Here is a 22597-nt window from a genome sequence, read left to right as displayed (position 1 = left end):
AATAATAAAATGACGGAAGTATGAAATAAGTATGTAGATTTGTCGTGTATTTTTGGTCACGTTTTTTGCGATCACTAACAAATAAAATAAAAAAACAGCCTATCACTCCTTGCAGACATACCCGAGGAGTAATTCAGCTAAGTTTCAGACAAATATCTTCGTTAGCGTGCCCGCAGTCCATTCCGTAAGCTTGCAATACACTATACTTCAAGCTGGTGGAATGGATTGCGGGCACACTAACAATGATTTATTTTTGAAAATTGGTTGACTTACTCCTCGGGCATTTCAGCAAGACGTAGTAAGACACTTTTTTAATTTAATTTATTCAGTGGTGTAGCGAGGAACGTGACTGAAAACAAACGGCAGAACGACATTTTTGTTTGAATCTTCCACCATTTTATTATTTTGTCAAATTTCAAAAACCTGAGGTATTAGCTCGTGTGCAGTGTCCTGTAGATTAGCCCTGTGGTGCATGATTTTCACCGCAGCGGACAACTTTTAATGGTGACTTCTCTGGCTGCAGTGGGCACCCGTTGCTGGTGCTGTGCCCAGCATGCACTTGCAGCCTCATGACTGACTGAAAAAGCCAAAGAAGAAACGGATGTCCACTGTAGTGGACCCTATTCAGCACAAGGATAAGATTTCTTTTTTGTTAAATTTCAAATAAGATTTGCACACTGCAGGGCTTTCGTCATGGACACCCCTCGTTATGGACAGACTAACTTTGACACCTAGGATAGGAGGCTGAATGAGGACAATTTTTTAAAATATATCAAAAAAATGTTCTCCAAGAATCAATAAAAATAATGTGGAAAAAGATTTAAGTTGATTACTTCATAAGTTTTTTTCGAAAAAATCTCTTATATTATTGGCTAAGTGAGGAGAATAGACCCTTAAATCTATTTCAACGGTTGTGATATGTTAGGGGCTGCTGCTGATCATCGCTCCTGCAGGCGTTTGGGTTCCTGTGATGTGGTGGCCAGGGGCGCGAGAAGGTTGGGCAATGTCGGATGGGGCCATCAGCGGCTGGCGACGCAGCGTCCGGTGGCGGCGACTGTGGCGGCCCAGACCTCGGCCAACCGCGGCTCCCCGGCGCCGCCCCCGCCGCCCCCACCGCCCCCGCCGCCCCTCGTCAGCTGCTGCGCCGCAGTCCCACACTCCGCCTCCGCACCAGCGCCACGCTCGGCACACCGCTTCCTCGACATCTCCTGCTGGAATTCAGAGTAAGTAAGATTTCACTGCTATGTAACTGTTTCGCACTGTAAAGGCAACCTAACTGGCAGAGGCTGGTTTTTGAGTGCCCGCTTGCAGTTAACAAAGAAGACTAGTTCCTACCTTCGTTGTAGTCTGTAAACCGCAGTTCACCGGAGGATAAAGATTTTTGGCACCAATAAGAGGTGTGTTCAAAAAGTCTACATCTACATCTACATCTACATCCAAACTCCGCAAGCCACCTGACGGTGTGTGGCGGAGGGTACCTTGACTACCTCTATCGGTTCACCCTTCTATTCCAGTCTCGTATTGTTCGTAGAAAGAAGGATTGTCGGTATGCTTCTGTGTGGGCTCTAATCTCTCTGATTTTATCCTCATGGTCTCTTCGCGACATATACGTAGGAGGGAGCAATATACTGCTTGACTCTTCGGCGAAGGTATGTTCTCGAAACTTCAACAACAGCCCGTACCAAACTACTGAGCGTCTCTCGTGCACAGTCTTCCACTGCAATTTATATATCATCTCCGTAACGCTTTCGCGATTACTAAATGATACTGTAACGAAGCGCGCTGCTCTCCGTTGGATCATCTCTACCTCTTCTATCAACCCTATCTGGTACGGATCCCACACTGCTGAGCAGTATTCAAGCAGTGGGCGAACAAGCGTACTGTAACCTACTTCCTTTGTTTTCGGATTGCATTTCCTTAGGATTCTTCCAACGAATCTCAGTCTGGCATCTGCTTTACCAACAATCAACTTTATATGATCATTCCATTTTAAACCACACCTAATGCGTACTCCCAGATAATTTATGGAATTAACTGCTTCCAGTTGCTGACCTGCTATTTTGTAGCTAAATGATAAGGGATCTATTTTTCTATGTATTCGCAGCACATTACACTTGTCTACATTGAGATTCAATTGCCATTCCCTGCACCATGCGTCAATTCGCTGCAGATCCTCCTGCGTTTCAGTACAATTTTACATTGTTACAACCTCTCGATATACCACAGCATCATCCGCAAAAAGCCTCAGTGAACTTCCGATGTCATCTACAAGGTCATTTATGTATATTGTGAATAGCAACGGTCCTACGACACTTCCCTGCGGCACACCTGAAATCACTCTTACTTCGGAAGACTTCTCTCCATTGAGAATGATAAGCTGCGTTCTGTTATGTAGGAACTCTTCAATCCAATCACACAATTGGTCTGATAGTCCATATGCTCTTACTTTGTTCATTAAACGACTGTGGGGAACTGTATCGAACGCCTTGCGGAAGTCAAGAAACACGGCATCTACCTGTGAACCCGTGTCTATGGCCCTCTGAGTCTCGTGGACGAATAGCGCGAGCTAGGTTTCACACGACCGTCATTTTCGAAACCCATGCTGATTCCTACAGAGTATATTTCTAGTCTCCAGAAAAGTCATTATACTCGAACATAATACGTGTTCCAAAATTCTACAACTGATCGACGTTAGAGATATAGGTCTATAGTTCTGCACATCTGACCGACGTCCCTTCTTTAAAACGGGGATGACCTGTGACCTTTTCCAATCCTTTGGAACGCTACGCTCTTCTAGAGACCTACGATATACCGCTGCAAGAAGGGGGGCAAGTTCCTTCGCGTACTCTGTGTAAAATCGAACTGGTATCCCATCAGGTCCAGAGGCCTTTCCATTTTTGAGCGATTTTAATTGTTTCTCTATCCTTCTGTCGTCTATTTAGATATCTACCATTTTGTCATCTGCGCGACAATCTAGAGAAGGAACTAGAGTGCAGTCTTCCTCTGTGAAACAGCTTTGGAAAAAGACATTTAGTATTTCGGCCTTTAGTCCGTGATCCTCTGTTTCAGTACCATTTTGGTCGCAGAGTGTCTGGACATTTTGTTTTGATTGACCTACCGCTTTGACATAAGACCAAAATTTCTTAGGATTTTCTGCCAAGTCAGTACATAGAACTTTACTTTCGAATTCATTCAACGCCTCTCGCATAGCCCTCCTCACACTACATTTGGCTTCGCGTAGTTTTTGTTTGTCTGCAAGGCTTTGACTATGTTTATGTTTGCTGTGAAGTTCCCTTTGCTTCCGCAGCAGTTTTCTAGCTCGGTTGTTGTACCACGGTGGCTCTTTTCCATCTCTTACGATCTTGCTTGGCACATACTCACCTAACGCATATTGTACGACGGTTTTGAACTTTGTCCACTGATCCTCAACACTATCTGTACTAGAGGCAAAACTTTTGTGTTGAGCCGTCAGGTACTCTGTAATCAGCTTTTTGTCACTTTTGATAACCAGAAAAATCTTCCTACCTTTTTTAATATTTCTATTTACGGCTGAAATCATCGATGCAGTAACCGCTTTATGATCGCTGATTCCCTGTTCTGCGTTAACTGTTTCAGATAGTTCGGGTCTGTTTGTCACCAGAAGGTCTAATATGTTATCGCCACGAGTCGGTTCTCTGTTTAACTGCTCAAGGTAGTTTTCAGATAAAACACTTTAAAAAATTTCACTGGATTCTTTGTCCCTGCCACCCGTTATGAACGTTTGAATCTCCCAGTCTATATCCGGCAAATTAAAATCTCCACCCAGAACTATAACATGGTGGGGAAATCTACTCGAAATATTTTCCAAATTATCAAAATGGTTCAAATGTCTCCGAGAGCTATGGGACTTAACTACTGAGGTCATCAGTCCCCTATAACTTAGAACTACTTAAACCTAACTAACCTAAGGACATCACACACATCCATGCCCGAGGCAGGATTCGAACCTGTGACCGTAGCGGTCACGCGGTTCCAAACTGACGCGCTTAGAACCGCACGGCCACACCGGCCGGCTCCAAATTATCCTTCAGGTGCTCAGCCACAACAGCTGCTGAGCCAGGGGGCCTATAGAGACATCCAATTACCATGTCTGAGCCTGCTTTAACCGTGACCTTCACCCAAATTATTTCACATTTCGGATCTTCGTCAATTTCCTTCAGTACTATCGCACTTCTTATCGCTATAAACACGCCTCTCCCTCCACTTCCCAGTCTGTCTCTGCGGCATACATTCCAATCTGAGTTTAGGACTTCATTACTGTTTACATCTGATTTCAGCCAACTTTCTGTCCCTAGTACTAAATGGGCATTGTGACCGTTTATTAATGAGAGCAGTTCTGGGACCTTTCTATAGACGCTCCTGCAGTTTACTATTATCACATTAATATTATTATTCCCTGTTGCATTTTGCCTACTCCTACCTTGCCGCGTCTCAAGAGGCGTCTCGTCGGGCCTAGGGAGGGAATTCTCTAACCTAAAAAAACCCACATGTGCACTCCACACGTACTCCGCTACCCTTGTAGCCGCTTCCGGCGTGTAGTGCACGCCTGACCTATTCAGGGCGACCCTACATTTCTCCACCCGATAGCGGAGGTCGAGAAATATGCACCCCAGATCTCCGCAGAATCGTCTGAGCCTCTGGTTTAAGCCTTCTACTCGGCTCCAAACCAGAGGACCGCGATCGGTTCTGGGAACGATACTACAAATAGTTAGCTCAGATTTCACCCCGTGAGCGAGGCTTTCTGCCCTCACCAATTCCGCCAACCGCTTGTACGAACTGAGGATGACCTCTGAACCCAGACGGCAGGAGTCACTGGTGCCGACATGAGCAACCATTTGCAGTCGGGTGCACCCAGTGCTCTCTATCGCCGCCGGCAGGACCTCCTCCACATCTCGGATGAGAGCCCCCGGCAAGCAGACAGAGTGAACACTGGCCTTCTTCCCCGACCTTTCCGCTATTTCCCTAAGGGGCTCCATCGCCCGCCTAACGTTGGAGCTCCCAATAACTAATAAACCCCTCCCCCCGTGTGCCTGCTCGGACCTTGTTGAAGGAGCGGCCACATGTCCACTTACAGGCAGAGCGGGCGATGACACACGGCCAGCTTCCACACGTACCCTCCGCCTCGTGCGCCGCGAACGCCGCTGAACCCGCCACTCCCCTTGGGGAGAGGGTGGCCCAACCGCGCCCGGTACCCTCGAAGATGTCTCGACAGCAGGGACAGTGGGTGAAGCATGTAACACCTGGGGTGTACCATGCGACGCACCAGACTCCCCACTGCCGCTAGACTCCGAGGCAGCAGCCTGAAGACGGCTGACCGCGGCCATCAACACGTTCAGCTGTTCGCGAACAGTGGCCAGCTCCTCCTGCGTCCGTACACGCCAGTCACACATCCTATCCATCCTAAGAAATCAGTTTACTGTAGAGAGTTAATCAACTTTTAACTAGACTGCTAATTCTCTAAAGGCGGCGGATGGTTGACTAAACTGCGGTTGCTAGACACTTCCTGTAGAAAACAATGGAAATAGCACTACCTGTCTCTGGACTGCATTGAAAACAAACACTAGCACTACTGGCACTATAGTTGACTAAAGAGACTCTCTCTGACTGTATTCAAGACAAACACGAAATCTATGGAACACTATTACTAGCACTTCACAATTAAAGCTTCCTAAAAGCTAAAACACACGGAAGAAGAAGTAACAGGAAGTTTTTAATTACCTGGGCTTTATGCAACCTATTATTAAAATTTGTGTTTTAACTTTTTGGTACACGTGTTACTGGTGCGTGATTGCATTTTCAGTTGTTTTGAATATTTAGTTTTGTTTGACAGTCCAAAATGTTATATGTGTTTTCGAGTTCTCTGCAAATTTTTACTTTCGAAAATAATGGTTCAAAGAATTTGCATTAAATATTGCTTGAAAAATAGAATAAAGTTCAGCACCGCATTTTAAATGTTGACTGTGGTCTTTGGAGGATCTACTATGAGTAAGACAAAAGTTTACGAGTACTATAAACGTTTCGAGAGGATCGAGAAGATGTTGACGACGACGACCTCCCTAGCACATAAAGGAGTGACGACAATGAGGAAGAAGTGAAGGAAATGCCTCTGAAACATCCACGAATTACCATCAGAGAGGTTGCTGATGATGTCGGCATAACCTTTGGCACATGCTAAGCAATTTTTTTCGGATGTTTTGGGCATGAAACGTGTAGCAGCAAAGTTGATTCCGAAATTGTTGAATGTCAGCCATAAACGAAGCCTTATAGACATCGCTAAGAAATTGCTGAATGAAGTCGACAACGACCCAGAACTTCCAAGAAGAGTATAACGGATCAGGAAACTTGGGTATACAGGCCCAATCGTCCCAACGGAAACTGCCTGAAGAGCCAAGACCGAAAAAAACTCGACAACTTCGATAACATGTGAAAGTACTTCGCATTGTTTGCATAGTTTACAATGAGACAGTGCATCCTGAGTTCCTGCATTATGGTCGTTCGTTCAGTAAGGAACACTACCTGGAAGTTATTGGCGTTTTGTGCGTGAATCATCAGTTCTGTTAAATTACCTTCCTGTTCCACTATAAAATTCATGCGGCCACTGTTACAAACAACTGTGAGGCACCAGTAGCGTCTCTGAATGTATCCTGACAATTAACTACTGAAATTCTGCTCTGATGCGTGCTTTTTTAAATTTAAAAAACATGAAAATGGATGTATATCTTTAACTTTGATTGTAAGCCCTTTAGTCCATTTGTGATGACTTAAAAGGTGTTCATATTAGGATAGCTACGTTTAGTCTGTGAGGTTATTCTAGTTGAGAAATTTGCAACACGTCTCATAGATGGGATTTGGAAGAAATTTGGATGAAACAGTGACATCATGACGTTTTTGACTCGGTTCTTAGTCGGTTCAATGGAAGAAGGACTGCTCATCCACGAAATATGTCCTTGTTTGATCCCAGTTTTAACACATTTTTAACTTCCAGCGACCGATATATACAGCGTCTACTCCTCCGAAAGTTGAGAATTTCTTTTCCCGCGTGCGGGTGTAGCTTTACATGCCAGTATTTACTCCTACTGGCCTTGGTTACGATCGTGGTAAATTTCAGGACCATTATTAGTGTTTACTTTTCTACGATGACTAAGCCATTACAAACAAAGTACACACCCAAAGGATAGGAAAGGAAATAGGCCGTATTTTTTCCAAGAGAACCGCGCCTGCATTGACCTTGGCAGATCCACGAAAAGCACAAAAAGCTTTGATCTATGTGGTCGGGCGCAGTTTTCAACCGCCGTCCTGTCGAACGCCACTGTACGCTCTCAAAACCAGCACAATGTAGTTTGGCAGAGGGATTTTCATCGTACACTGACAAAAAAATAACACCAAGAAGGAGTTGTGAGACATAAGCCGAAGTGGTAGGCGTGTTTCTACATCTGAAAGCTGACGTCTATTCAAATTTCCTGGTAGTCGCATAAGAGTGGAACTAGTAGCGACACCACCATGATGCAAATACGCACTGTGACGGTCGGGAGCGTTAGTCAACTCTGAAACTGGACGCAGAGAGTTGGTGTTAGTCAAGAATCCCATTATCAACGACTCAGTGAGTTTTATTGAGGTCGTTTAATAGGGCTACGAGCAGCTGTATGTTCCTTCCGCGATATTGTAGAAAAACTTGGTAGGAATGTAGCCGCTGTACGTGACCACTGGTAGCGGTGGTTATGGGAAGGTATCGTCACACGAATACCGGGTACTGGACAGCCGTTATCGAGAAGGAAGAACCTCGTGTTCGTCGTATGGCTGTAGCGCATCGTACTGCGTCTGCAGCAGCAATTCGAGCAGCAGTTGGCACCACAGTGACACAACGAACTGTTACAGATTGGTAACTTTGAGGACGGCTTGGAGCCAGATGCCCTGTAGCATGCATTCCAGTGACCCCAAACCATCGTCGTTTGCAACTTCAATGGTGTCAAGCGAAAGGTCATTGGAGGGCGGAATGGAGGATTTTTGTGTTTTCTGACGAAAGCTGGTTCTGCCTAGGTGCCAGGGATAGGGATGGCTGTGTGTGAGCGCCTGCAACCAACGTGCCTGAGGTGTAGACGTATCTATATCTGGAGGTACTGTCCGGGGGGGGGGAGGGGTGCAATTATTGTCTGGGGTGCAGTTTATTATCACAGCAGGAGCACTCTAGTGGTTATCCCACGCACTCTGACGGCCAATTTGTTCGTCAGTCCGCTGGTTTGATTTGTTGTGCGGCCATTCATTAACAGAATTCCAGGGCGTGTTTTCCAACAGGCTAATGATCGCCCACATACCACGATAGTAACCGAACATGCTCTACAGAATGTCGACATATTACCGTTCCCCACTTGATCACCAGATCTGATTCCAAACCAGCACGTATGGAACATCATCGAAAGACAACTCCAGCGACATTCATAACCAGCAATAACCGTCCCTGTATTGGCCGACCAAGTCCAATAGGCCTGGATCTGCATCCCACAAACTGACATCTGGCACCTGTATGATACAAAACATGCACGTTTGTATGATTGCATTCAACATTCTGACGATTTCACCTCTTATTAATGTACCAGCATTCCACATTTGCTATTTCTTTATCCGCGCCTACGTTGACCTCTGAACTTGCAGCGTTGGTCACTTAAATATGTTGCCCAGACAAATTTATTCCCGAATAAACTATATTCTACAATTATTATTTGTTGGTATTGGTTTTCTCCGGCGGCATAGAATGATTTTGCTAAATGGGGACAAACAGCTGGAAACCATCTCTGACAGGAGAAGGAGAAAGGAAGGTCATATTTACATACGGACGGAAATGCATTTCAAGGGAGGTACATGCACTTGAAGGTAGAGATAACACATGGGAACACAGCAGGCGACAGGGAATGTTCTGTCTGTACTAATATTTTTTTGGTATGGTGGCGGCGAACCATCAGCACCTAAACAGCCTCAATGTGTGATCGGGATAAATATTGTCGAGACGCCTCTGCGAAGATGCGGAAGTGAGCTAGATCACCACCATGCAGTTGGTGCATTGCACTTCGTACAACTAAATGCGGGAGAGGGAGGGTCGCCCACAGGAACAGCAGATAGCCTTGCTTGCAAAGTGTCGTGGAAGGTTAATTGCTTCTACAAGAGTCGATGTGTTAGCGCGCGGGAAAGGACGACACTTTCTCCTGAACGTGAAGCTAAAACACTAGTGCAGACAGATCAGTCCCATTTGCCTGTCGTGTTCTCATGGGTGCTTTCAATTATTGAAACTAATACTTTTAAAGATCTCTTATCTCCACCTTCAGAAGGGTGTACTACACTTGAAACGCATTTTGGGGACATATGTCCATACGATCTTTTTTACCCCTTATACTCTCAGGGAGCGTTACTTGCAGTTTTTCTTTATTTAGGAAAATCAGCCTGTGTATCAAATCTTTCATCTATGTTAAGCCATATTTACACTGCCGACTAGCAGTCTGACTCACACCGAACGGCTCATTATCATCCTTTAAGTACAGCAAGTACAAGTGACTCAATTTTTCCGGCACACTGTTCTACACTTGCATACGCGCATATCTCCCAGTATGTGGTAAGATATGCCACTTCATATTTCTAAAAGAAAAAATCAAAATAATACTGAAATTTATTTCTGTGCATCCTTTTGTATACTTCGAGGACCTTGGTTCCTTGAATCTGATTGGACTGCTCTGATTTGTGAGACACGATTGAATTTGTACGGAATTCGTTGTTCGTTGCTAATGTGATGTTTACTGTAGTGTTTCTATACTAAGTAGTGAAATAAATTACAGTGAAAATAATGTCAATAGGCAATACAAATTTCGCTACGGATTTTGGATTTCCACGGTACTGAGTCAGTTAAGGGTAGCGCAGTGACACAGTGGTGAAGTGTTAGACTATAGGTCCACGGGTCTCGTGTTCGAACCCCTGTCCGTCCTAGGGTTTTTCCCTGTCACTTACCATTTCTTTCACCCGGGGGAGTGTTCGTTGATGTTAAAAATGCCAAGTTTCACAGTGGTTTAGAATCCAGTCCCTCAATGACTGGCTAGATAAGTCAGCTGAAGCGTCGAGAGGATGCAACGGCATACCACCATCAACAGGACCATACCTAGTAAATCACTGTGATGTTCGAACTGTCTTCGTATTAATAACTGTTTTACTTTATGGCATTCATTCACTTGGTGACTTAAATTACAGAAACTGCGAGTCCCTTTTTACACAAGCTGATTTCTGATCAAAAGCGACTACTCGATGTGCGTGCACCTTCCGTGCCTGCGTGTAAATCCCCAGTCAGTCACAACACGAGTGTCTCTACGACGTCAAAGATTTATACACTGTGCCGAGTGTGACGTTACAAATATCCGAGTATGCTGCACATTGCGCATGTGTAGAGACAAGGGACTATGGCAGCTTCTGCTAACACCGGAAGTTAACCCGTTTTTCCTACCTCGCCTCTGTTATAGAAATGGTTTTGTCCTATCCTCTCTTCTTATGCTTTATCGTGTTGTTTGCCAGGTTACTGCATGTGGAGCCGAAACCGCACTCTGCCGGCCGAAGTGGCCGTGCGGTTAAAGGCGCTGCAGTCTGGAACCGCAAGACCGCTCCGGTCGCAGGTTCGAATCCTGCCTCGGGCATGGATGTTTGTGATGTCCTTAGGTTAGTTAGGTTTAACTAGTTCTAAGTTCTAGGGGACTAATGACCTCAGCAGTTGAGTCCCATTGTGCTCAGAGCCATTTGAACCATTTTTTGAACGAAACCGCACTCTAATGTTCGTTATGCACGCACCTCAATAATGACACGGTATGCAGCCGTCCACGAATATGTGAATAGTACCTGAGCAAAAATTAGGCGATTATGCGCCTGGCAGGTACGGGACCAGTCAGTGATGAGTCCTTTAAGATGTTAATGGCTGATGAATGTCCAAGCTATGTTCGAATTTAATACAGCGCTTCTTTTCAGAGAAATTTGGGAGGGTGGAGGTATAGGACTTTGGACAATGCCTTCTCAGTTACCTAAAAATGCTATTAATTTTATTTTCTTATTTCACGTCTATCCTCCATCTTCTTAATATTCTATCATTTTCAACCTTCTCATTTTCCGGTAAGCAATCGCTTAAGGCGAAATAGTTTTTCTGACTGCCGTGCATAATGCTATCGATGTTCTATGCGTAAAACTTGCAAGTTTGTAAGGTATGTACGGACTGAGTAATTGTAACCAAAACGTTTCTCCATTGCGACTGTAGTAAACAAAGGTTTCCAGAAATTATCGCAAGCGGTCGCCGTTTGTGATTCTTCAGTTTTTATTTGCCTTGACCGGTTTACAATCGCCTGGCAACTCATCATCAGATGACACGAAAATAGCCAACCCATCTTTTCACAACTCTGGTTCACATAAACTGTGACAGCTACTCCTGCTACTAAATAGGGCAAACAGGAAGAAACTTCGATATTCGATGCAATGAACACATTGACGCACTCCATTTAATACACTCCTGGAAATTGAAATAAGAACACCGTGAATTCATTGTCCCAGGAAGGGGAAACTTTATTGACACATTCCTGGGGTCAGATACATCACATGATCACACTGACAGAACCACAGGCACATAGACACAGGCAACAGAGCATGCACAATGTCGGCACTAGTACAGTGTATATCCACCTTTCGCAGCAATGCAGGCTGCTATTCTCCCATGGAGACGATCGTAGAGATGCTGGATGTAGTCCTGTGGAACGGCATGCCATGCCATTTCCACCTGGCGCCTCAGTTGGACCAGCGTTCGTGCTGGACGTGCAGACCGCGTGAGACGACGCTTCATCCAGTCCCAAACATGCTCAATGGGGGACAGATACGGAGATCTTGCTGGCCAGGGTAGTGGACTTACACCTTCTAGAGCACGTTGGGTGGCACGGGATACATGCGGACGTGCATTGTCCTGTTGGAACAGCAAGTTCCCTTGCCGGTCTAGGAATGGTAGAACGATGGGTTCGATGACGGTTTGGATGTACCGTGCACTATTCAGTGTCCCCTCGACGATCACCAGTGGTGTACGGCCAGTGTAGGAGATCGCTCCCCACACCATGATGCTGGGTGTTGGCCCTGTGTGCCTCGGTCGTATGCAGTCCTGATTGTGGCGCTCACCTGCACGGCGCCAAACACGCATATGACCATCATTGGCACCAAGGCAGAAGCGACTCTCATCGCTGAAGACGACACGTCTCCATTCGTCCCTCCATTCACGCCTGTCGCGACACCACTGGAGGCGGGCTGCACGATGTTGGGGCGTGAGTGGAAGACGGCCTAACGGTATGCGGGACCGTAGCCCAGCTTCATGGAGACGGTTGCGAATGGTCCTCGCCGATACCCCAGGAGCAACAGTGTCCCTAATTTGCTGGGAAGTGGCGGTGCGGTCCCCTACGGCACTGCGTAGGATCCTACGGTCTTGGCGTGCATCCGTGCGTCGCTGCGGTCCGGTCCCAGGTCGACGGGCACGTGCACTTTCCGCCGACCACTGGCGACATCATCGATGTACTGTGGAGACCTCACGCCCCACGTGTTGAGCAATTCGGCGGTACGTCCACCCGGCCTCCCGCATGCCCACTATACGCCCTCGCTCACAGTCCGTCAGCTGCACATACGGTTCACGTCCACGCTGTCGCGGCATGCTACCAGTGCTAAAGACTGCGATGGAGCTCCGTATGCCACGGCAAACTGGCTGACACTGACGGCGGCGGTGCACAAATGCTGCGCAGCTAGCGCCATTCGACGGCCAACACCGCGGTTCCTGGTGTGTCCGCTGTGCCGTGCGTGTGATCATTGCTTGTACAGCCCTCTCGCAGTGTCCGGAGCAAGTATGGTGGGTCTGACACACTGGTGTCAATGGGTTCTTTTTTCCATTTCCAGGAGTGTAGATGTAAATAAATGAACTTTTGCAGCACACCTAGTGTAAAATATCATGCAATTTCGACGAAAAAACAAACCTCCATTTCAAAAACACTGTAGATAAAGGAACAAAGATAGACCTTCCGGAACAAAGACAGATTTTCACCACATAACAATAACTCACAACACAAAATCTTAAACCAACAGATTTACTTAGCAACTAACTCATTTTTGAAAGTTTTAAGGGATCTTCGAACTTGTAAAACTACACAACCCAGGAAAAATACTACACACACACACACACACACACACACACACGCACACATACATGAAATCCCCTCCCTCCGTATACCCCCCCACCCAAATGCTCACATAACTTGATATTTAATTATTATCATCCAAACGCTAAGCACTAGTGTTTAATTCATGAGCAATAATAAATGCTTCTACCCGTGGTCTAGGGGCAGTGCGGCTCTCGCAGCCGAGCGAAGCAGACGTGCGGTGTGTGCTCTCCGCTGTCAGAGAGCCCGCGCGCCTTGTTTACTTTCTCCGGCCGACACTTACGTGACGCCGTAGCGCTACAAGACCATGGCAAACCAATACAGAAGATCAACCTTGAAATTCACATTTCGGAACGAATTTACCCGACCAAAGGCGCTCGAAGTCGAACGCTTTTTAAAGGATGAAGCCAAGATCCCGGCTGCCGACACTGTCGGCATTCACTTTTCGATCGTCAGTAGCACGGTCTATGTAAAGCTCATAAACGAAATTACATGCGACAAGGTGCTTCGTGAGATGAAACAAGAACTCCGCTTCTGCCTCGCAGATGGCAATGTTGGCCACGTCGAGGTCGGCCATGCCGCAATGGGACTGCAGACTATCCGCATATTCGAACTTCCATTTGAACTCCAGGCGGCAGAAGTAGCGGCGCTCCGCCCCTACGGCACGGTACACGAACACGTGGCTGAAAAATGGACCCAGTTTAAGACGTATCCAGTACTCAATGGAGTACGCCAAGTGCGCATAGATCTCCAACGACACGTGCCATCCTATCTACAGATAGGAGGATGCCGGGCCATAGTTATTTATGACGGCCAGCCGAAGACGTGTTCCGGATGCGGCAAAGAAGGACACCTTCGTTCCGAGTGCCTCCAGCGTCGGATCACACAACTCCCACCGAAGCACGTTGCACCACCAGCGGCGAAGACTGTTATACCCGTGACTTACGCGGCGGCGCTCACGACGTTCTCCACACAACAGACACGGCCGACCGCTTCAGCGGTACAAGAATCACTTTCCACGGACAAGTACCTGGATGATCCGCCGACCTGGCCAGTGGTGGAAAATAGTACTACGACTCTGGAGCTACCGAACGCGACAGACATTGACGCCGGCAAGTTGGCAATTGATTCCCTTATTGTACCGACCGAAGCATTTGTTCCGGCGGAGCGCGAGTCAGTGCCGTCTTCTGACAATGAAGGTCATGTACGGAAACAGCGATCACCGAAACGCCGAAAGCGCCGTCGTCGGACCGTGTCGGAACACAGCGGTTCGCATTCGGCCGGGGAAGAACAACTGACCACTCAAGAAGCCAGCCGCGAAGCTGATGCTGTTTCCACTCACTCCAACCTTGCAGAACAGACAGAAAAAACATGCAGCTTTCGAACATCAGCCCATTGACAGAAACAGTGAGCAGCGGGAAGGCACCAGTGCAGGCAGCGAAGTAGCCCGGTCCCTTACTACCAAACATTCCGAGGCTATGGAACATGAACAGACATCCGCGCCCCCTTCGTGGGCCGAGGACGTCGAGACACAAGATCCCGACCCGCGGCCAGCTGAGGCGCCGCCGGATCATGCAGCATAAGCAGCACAGGGAGGACCGCGTTTGGCGGGGGGTGACATCACTTCCGATGTTCGCTTCTCTCCAACTTCAACTTGGATAACCTCGCCCAAACAACACGTTGCCAGGCTTACCGCCTGGCGACAATGAATATCAACATGATCAGTTCTCCTGTCAGGATCCAACTTTTGAAAGAAACCATACGAGCCATGGGAGTTGACTTTGCTTTCCTACAAGAAGTGAAAACGACTGCACTCCCGCACTTTTACGGTTACGCCACACATGTGACGCCCGGTAGCCCTGCAGACACCGGAGTGGCAATATTAGTGCGTGAAGGTATTGAAGTTACCGACGTCACGTTTCTTCCCTCCGCGCGAGGAATAGCATTTACGGCACTCAACACCCGATTCATTAATGTTTACGCGCCGTCGGGTACCACAAGACGTCACGACCGCGCCAGATTCTACTCCACAGATGTCGCTCCCCTTTTCCTTGGACGATACGACCACAGCGTCTTCGCCGGCGATTTTAATTGCGTACTTCACCCCTAGGACCAAATCCTACATTATATGCCTTGTCCGGAACTGGGTGCGATGATCCAAGAACTTCACTTGTGCGACACGTGGGAAAAAGCCCACGGTAACCGCTCTGGCCACACTCATCTTACCAGTCATTCGGCCAGCCGACTTGACCGCATATATGTGTCACAAGATCTCACACAAGGTGTGGTGGACGCCAAATTATGGCGTCAAGCCTATTCCGATCACAGTGCCTATATCTGCACTATACACCTACGCCCCCAACAAGTCTGGCGCAGCAATGGCTTTTGGAAGCTCAACATAACTCATCTCCAGGACCTGGATTGCCGTCGGCAAGTTGCAGCAACGTGGACTGACTGTGAACGCCGCCACCCACGATACAACTCGACCCTGGAGTGGTGGCTCCTCTGTGCCAAACCAGCAATCCGTAGGACACTTATGCAATACGGCAAGGACGTGACTGCGTGGCATCGACAGACCCTCGATTTTTACTACGCGGCACTCAGGGACCTCGACGCCTTACCCCCTTCCCCGGAGAGACAACATGACCAAAGCAGAATCAAGGCTCACATACTATCATTGACGAAGCGTCGACTAAAAGGTGCAGTAGTCCGCTCGCGACAGCACGACCGAACGGTTGCAGAGGAACCCACCATGCACCACGTTGTGGCGGATAAGCGCCGACAACGTCAACATTTAATCACACAACTCAGGACACACGACGGTCGCTTATGTACGACCCAAGCAACCATAGTAAAGGCGGTGGAGGATCATTTTCGTCATCTTTACAAGGAAAGAACCGTCATTGACGAGGCCACTACTGAAGTGTTACAGCAGATAACACGTACTATCGACGGGGCTACCGTGAATGCACTAACAGAGGAGATCTCACTCGAAGAAGTCGAAGACGCCGTCGACAAAGGTGCGGCCAATAAATCTCCTGGACCTGATGGATTGCCCATCGAATTCCACTGGACTTTCCGTGACATCATGATGCCTCGCTGGGTTATAATGTTCGGCGAACTTATGTCTCTAGACTGTGTTGTGCCGCCAGCGTTTGTAGAAGGTCTCCTCATACCAGTACACAAGCCAGGTGGAGGGCTATCGATTAACGACTATCGGCCGCTTACAATGTTGAACGCCGATTACAAGATTTTCACCAGGATTATGGCGAGCCGTATTAAGACGACTTTGCCGATGATCCTCGCTCCAGAACAGACGTCGCAGGGGAGAGAAGCCAACATCCACATGGCCACCGATGACTGCAGGGACTTAATAGCGATCGCTTCTGCGTGCCGTCTGAGAGCGGCGATCGTCTCCGTCGATTTCAACCGCGCCTTTGATCGAGTGCACCACAACTTCCTCCTACGAGTGATGGACTGTATGGGATTCCCCCCGGGCCTCATCGACACCCTACGGCGTCTTTGGACCGCAGCCAGCTCACACGTCCAGGTCAATGGAAGGACGGTAGGACCAGTACCCATTAAGAGGTCTCTACGACAGGGTTGTCCCCTTTCTACCTACCTTTATGCAATCGCACTCGAGCCACTCCTAGGGGGCCTTAACCACCGCCTATCTGGTATCACGCTGCGGGACGTCACCTTTCGCTATGGGACATACGCTGACGACCTGCTACTGCTGGTTCGTTCCAATGACGAAGTTCAAAGCATACTAACCTGGATTGAGCGATACGGACAGGCCGCAAGCAGTCTTCTGAACATCAACAAGTCGGCGGCGTTGGACATTGGGCGTGGTCTCGGACCGGAAGCCCTCGCTCCCCTCCCACCAGTTTCTGATCTGCGATATTTGGGAATCACGTTCAAGACAGATGTACGTAATACAGCTGCACCAAACTACCGACGGTTATTACAGATCATACGCGCAATGGTGCGACAGAACCTGCTCCGGTACTTGAATCAGCTACAATGTGTTGAATACCTGAACCTCTACGTAGCATCCAAACTCATCCACGTGGCATAGGTCCTCCAACTACCGCTGCAGATAGGTCGCCGGCTTCAGGCGGCCTTCAGTTAGTACGTTTCCGCAGGTCATATCTTTAAAGTACGATACGACACTCTTACCCTCCCAGTGCACAAAGGAGGGCTGGGATTGGTCAACGTCAGGGCGAGAGCAGCTGCCCTTTACATGAGCAACATGAGGAAACGATGGAAAAGTCAATATACCTCTCTCACGGGTCGTTTACTACAGGTTCTGATGCCAGCCTCTAACGTCCCGCCGGTGTCGGTTGCGCACGTCGCACCACAGCTCTCCCATGTGTCGACCTTCATTCTTGATTACAGCTATGTCAGCTTGAACCTCTCCGCCACACGTCCACCAAAGGCGAAAGATTTTTATACCAACCTTCTGCGGGCTGTTCTCCATAACGTGGTGGAAAACAAGTACCCTACGGTTCACTGGCCAAGAGTGTGGAAAACGATACACCACCACTTTCTGTCATCCACGGTGCGTTCGAAGTGGTATGAGATCGCCAACAAAAAATATGCCACACGCCAGCGACTTCACACTATTGGACTGGCAGACTCCCCTTATTGCCCAGATTGTCACCTTTTGGATACCGATGAACATCGTTTTACTTGCGCATCTTCGTCCGGAGTTTGGTGACTAACACAGAAGATACTGGCTTGTTACCTCCGGGTCATACCTGATATGATTCACCCGCAGACCCTACTCTGTCCCGATGAAACTTACTTTCCGGCTGCAAAATATCATGCGCTCACATGGTTCAAAGGACTTACCGTCGCCTACATCTTTAGCGACGGAGAGAAAGAGCAGCTTGATTACTGGTGGTTCCTACAAAATGCTCACAATGCCCTCGAACGCACACCGAAATACCGTACGCTCTTCGCAAATTATTTACGCAGCGTTTTCGTTAACCTCCCACTCAGCTGGGGAGTGCCAGGCTGTGGTTAATGTGCTGTGCCGCATCACACTAACGGCTCAACGTTCTGCCTTGTCAGCCATGACCAATGGAAGAGACAAGCTGCAGCAAGGATACTGTTTTCCTTGAGGCACTAGCGAAGCAGAATGCCTCCGTTGCAGATGCCCTTCAAAGGCGCTATTGGAGATTTCAGATAACGATGGCAAGGCTCCAAGTGGAACCAGTTACATTATTGAAGAACCTTTTAGTTCGAATTACATCAGAGGTTTATATTTTTATTTTTTTGATTACCCTTTTATGCCACCTTTGTTGTTGTAACACTTACTTGTAACACTTAGTTACTCGAATTCTCATTTGTACACGCTCCCTAAATGTAATCATATAAAAACAAAAAAAAAGTGGCAACGGATAGCCCTAACCTTGATTCCCATACTTTCCCTGGTCTATAGGCAGCTCTCTGGGGTGGGTTTACTCAGGAGCCAACGCCTGAAATGGATCAGATTTTTTTTGTTATGGGATGACAAGTGGCGGTGGCACTTAGGTTTTTTTATTTTTTTATTTATTTATTTTTTTTAGTTCCATTTTCCTAAGGGGCTTTTTAAGGGAAAAAAGTGGTCCAAAAATGGGGTAGCGTCTAAAAAAAAAGCGTCTTTGATTAAAAAAACGGGTAGCGAAAGAAAATAAAAAGGGGTAGCCTCTTTGATTTATAATCAAAACGTCTTCGGGCCCGGGTTCGATCCCTGCCACTGCCTAAATTTTGATAAATAATCAGCATTGGCGGCCGAAGACTTCCGGCATAAGAAGTCAGCCTCATTCTGCCAACGGCCTTGTCAAAGAGGGCGGAGGAGCGGATAGAGGTTCAGGGCACTCTCTTGTCCTAGGGGTGGGAAACTGCCCCTAAAGGCAGAAGAATCAGCAATGATCAACGACATGAGGATGCAGAAGGCAATGGAAACCACTGCATTAAAGACACGTAACGTGTATCCACAGGACATGTGGCCTGTAATTGAAGAAGTGTTATGATGATCTCTCCATTGGCAAAAGATTCCGGAATAGTCCCCCATTCAGATCTCTGGGAGGGGACTGCCATGGGGGAGGTTACCATGAGAAAAAGATTGAATAATCAACGAAAGGATAATGTTCTACGAGTCGGGGCGTGGAATGTCAGAAGCTTGAACGTGGTAGGGAAACTAGAAAATCTGAAAAGGGAAATGCAAAGGCTCAATCTAGATATAGTAGGGTTCAGTGAAGTGACGTGGAAGGAAGACAAGGATTTCTGGTCAGATGAGTATCGGCTAATATCAACAGCAGCAGAAAATGGTATAACAGGTGTAGGATTCGTTATGAATAGGAAGGTAGGGCAGAGGGTATGTTACTGTGAACAGTTCAGTGACCGGGTTGTTCTAATATGAATCGACAGCGGACCAACACCGACAACGATAGTTCAGGTATACATGCCGACGTCGCAAGCTGAAGATGAACAGATAGAGAAAGTGTATGAGAATATTGAAAGGGTAATGCAGTATGTAAAGGGGGACGAAAATCTAATACTCATTGGTGACTGGAATGCAGTTGTAGGGGAAGGAGTAGAAGAAAAGGTTACAGGAGAATATGGGCTTGGGACAAGGAATGAAAGAGGAGAAAGACTAATTGAGTTCTGTAACAAGTTTCAGCTAGTAATAGCGAAAACCCTGTTCAAGAATCACAAGAGGAGGAGGTATACTTGGAAATGGCCGGGAGATACGGGAAGATTTCAATTAGATTACATCATGGTAAGACAGAGATTCCGAAATCAGATAATGGATTGTAAGGCGTACCCAGGAGCAGATATAGACTCAGATCACAATATAGTAGTGATGAAGAGTAGGCTGAAGTTCAAGACATTAGTCAGGAAGAATCAATACGCAAAGAAGTGGGATACGGAAGTACTAAGGAATGACGAGATACGTTTGAAGTTCTCTAACGCTATAGATACAGCAATAAGGAATAGCGCAGTAGGCAGTACAGTTGAAGAGGAATGGACATCTCTAAAAAGGGCCATCACAGAAGTTGGGAAGGAAAACATAGGTAAAAAGAAGGTAGCTGCGAAGAAACCATGGGTAACAGAAGAAATAGTTCAGTTGATTGATGAAGGAGGAAGTACAAACATGTTCCGGGAAAATCAGGAATACAGAAATACAAGTCGCTGAGGAATGAAATAAATAGGAAGTGCAGGGAAGCTAAGACGAAATGCCTGCAGGAAAAATGTGAAGACATCGAAAAAGATATGATTGTCGGAAGGACAGACTCAGCATACAGGAAAGTCAAAACAACCTTTGGTGACATTAAAAGCAACGGTGGTAACATTAAGAGTGCAACGGGAGTTACACTGTTACATGCAGAGGAGAGAGCAGATAGGTGGAAAGAATACATTGAAAGTCTCTATGAGGGTGAAGATTTTTCTGATGTGATGGAAGGAGAAACAGGAGTCGATTTAGAAGAGATAGGGGATCCAGTATTGGAATCGGAATTGAAAAGAGCTTTGGAGGACTTACGGTCAAATAAGGCAGAAGGGATAGATAACATTCCATCAGAATTTCTAAAATCATTGGGGGAAGTGGCAACAAAACGACTATTCACGTTGGTGTGTACAATATATGAGTCTGGCGATATACCATCTGACTTTCGGAAAAACATCATCCACACAATTCCGAAGACGGCAAGAGCTGACAAGTGCGAGAATTATCGCACAATCAGCTTAACAGCTCATGCATCGAAGCTGCTTACAAGAGTAATATACAGAAGAATGGAAAAGAAAATTGAGAATGCGCTAGGTGACGATCAGTTTAGCTTTAGGAAAAGTAAAGGGACGAGAGAGGCAATTCTGACGTTACGGCTAATAATGGAAGCAAGGCTAAAGAAAAATCAAGACACTTTCATAGGATTTGTCGACCTGGAAAAAGCGTTCGACAATATAAAATGGTGCAAGCTGTTCGAGATTCTGAAAAAAGTAGGGGTAAGCTATAGGGAGAGACGGGTCATATACAATATGTACAACAACCAAGAGGGAATAATAAGAGTGGACGATCAAGAACGAAGTGCTCGTATTAAGAAGGGTGTAAGACAAGGCTGTAGCCTTTCGCCCCTACTCTTCAATCTGTACATCGAGGAAGCAATGATGGAAATAAAAGAAAGGTTCCGGAGTGGAATTAAAATACAAGGTGAAAGGAAATCAATGATACGATTCGCTGATGACATTGCTATCCTGAGTGAAAGTGAAGAAGAATTAAATGATCTGCTGAACGGAATGAACAGTCTAATGAGTACACAGTATGGTTTGAGAGTAAATCGGAGAAAGACGAAGGTAATGAGAAGTAGTAGAAATGAGAACAGCGAGAAACTTAACATCAGGATTGATGGTCACGAAGTCAATGAAGTTAAGGAATTCTGTTACCTAGGTAGTAAAATAACCAATGACGGACGGAGCAAGGAGGACATCAAAAGCAGACTCGCTATGGCGAAAAAGACATTTCTGGCCAAGAGAAGTCTACTAATATCAAATACCGGCCTTAATTTGAGGAAGAAATTTCTGAGGATGTACGTCTGGAGTACAGCATTGTATGGTAGTGAAACATGGACTGTGGGAAAACCGGAACAGAAGAGAATCGAAGCATTTGAGATGTGGTGCTATAGACGAATGTTGAAAATTAGTGGACTGATAAGGTAAGGAATGAGGAGGTTCTACGCAGAATCAGAGAGGAAAGGAATATGTGGAAAACACTGATAAGGAGAAGGGACAGGATGATAGGACATCTGCTAAGACATGAGGGAATGACTTCCGTGGTACTAGAGGGAGCTGTAGAGGGCAAAAACTGTAGAGGAAGACAGAGATTGGAATACGTCAAGCAAATAATTGAGGACGTAGGTTGCAAGTGCTACTCTGAGATGAAGAGGTTAGCACAGGAAAGGAATTCGTGGCGGGCCGCATCAAACCAGTCAGTAGACTTATGACAAAAAGAGAAATAAATGCTTATTGACCAAAAAAAAAAAAAAAAACATGTCAAAGTTAATTTCACTGCCAAAACTGTAGACGAAATATCATCCCAAACTCATAGTCTGATAGGTTTTGTAAACAGCACGTCAATTTTGCAATTTGAGTACATGCTACTTTTGTAATAATGACTGCAGTATGAACCGATATGTACTTACTGTCACCAAAGTGCAGCGCGAGCGCTGAGCAAAGTAAGTCTCTGACCCATTCAAAGTCCTGTAGGTGACTTGCCTACAACAAATAATTGCATAGCCGTCCGGTATAATGTGTTAACGAAAAAGTATTTATTCGCAAAAACTCACAATGAGAAATAATTAAAAAAACAACAGAGAAGTAAC

General features: G+C 46.6%; 1 protein-coding gene across 1 annotated transcript in view; it reads left to right on the top strand.

Annotated features, from left to right (window-relative positions):
• Positions 1-1115: 1115 nt before the first annotated feature.
• The window catches only part of LOC124789420, a 122273-nt gene continuing 100791 nt past the window's right edge, over positions 1116-22597 (top strand). Inside the window, exon 1 of the mRNA XM_047256765.1 lies at positions 1116-1223. The gene's annotated coding sequence lies outside the window, so the exon portion shown is untranslated. The remainder of the gene's footprint in view (positions 1224-22597) is intronic.

Source organism: Schistocerca piceifrons, chromosome 3 (assembly GCF_021461385.2).
Source record: "Schistocerca piceifrons isolate TAMUIC-IGC-003096 chromosome 3, iqSchPice1.1, whole genome shotgun sequence".
Lineage (NCBI taxonomy): Eukaryota > Metazoa > Arthropoda > Insecta > Orthoptera > Acrididae > Schistocerca > Schistocerca piceifrons.
Note: the sequence above shows the minus strand (reverse complement) of the source record. Positions and strands in the feature narration are given on the sequence as shown.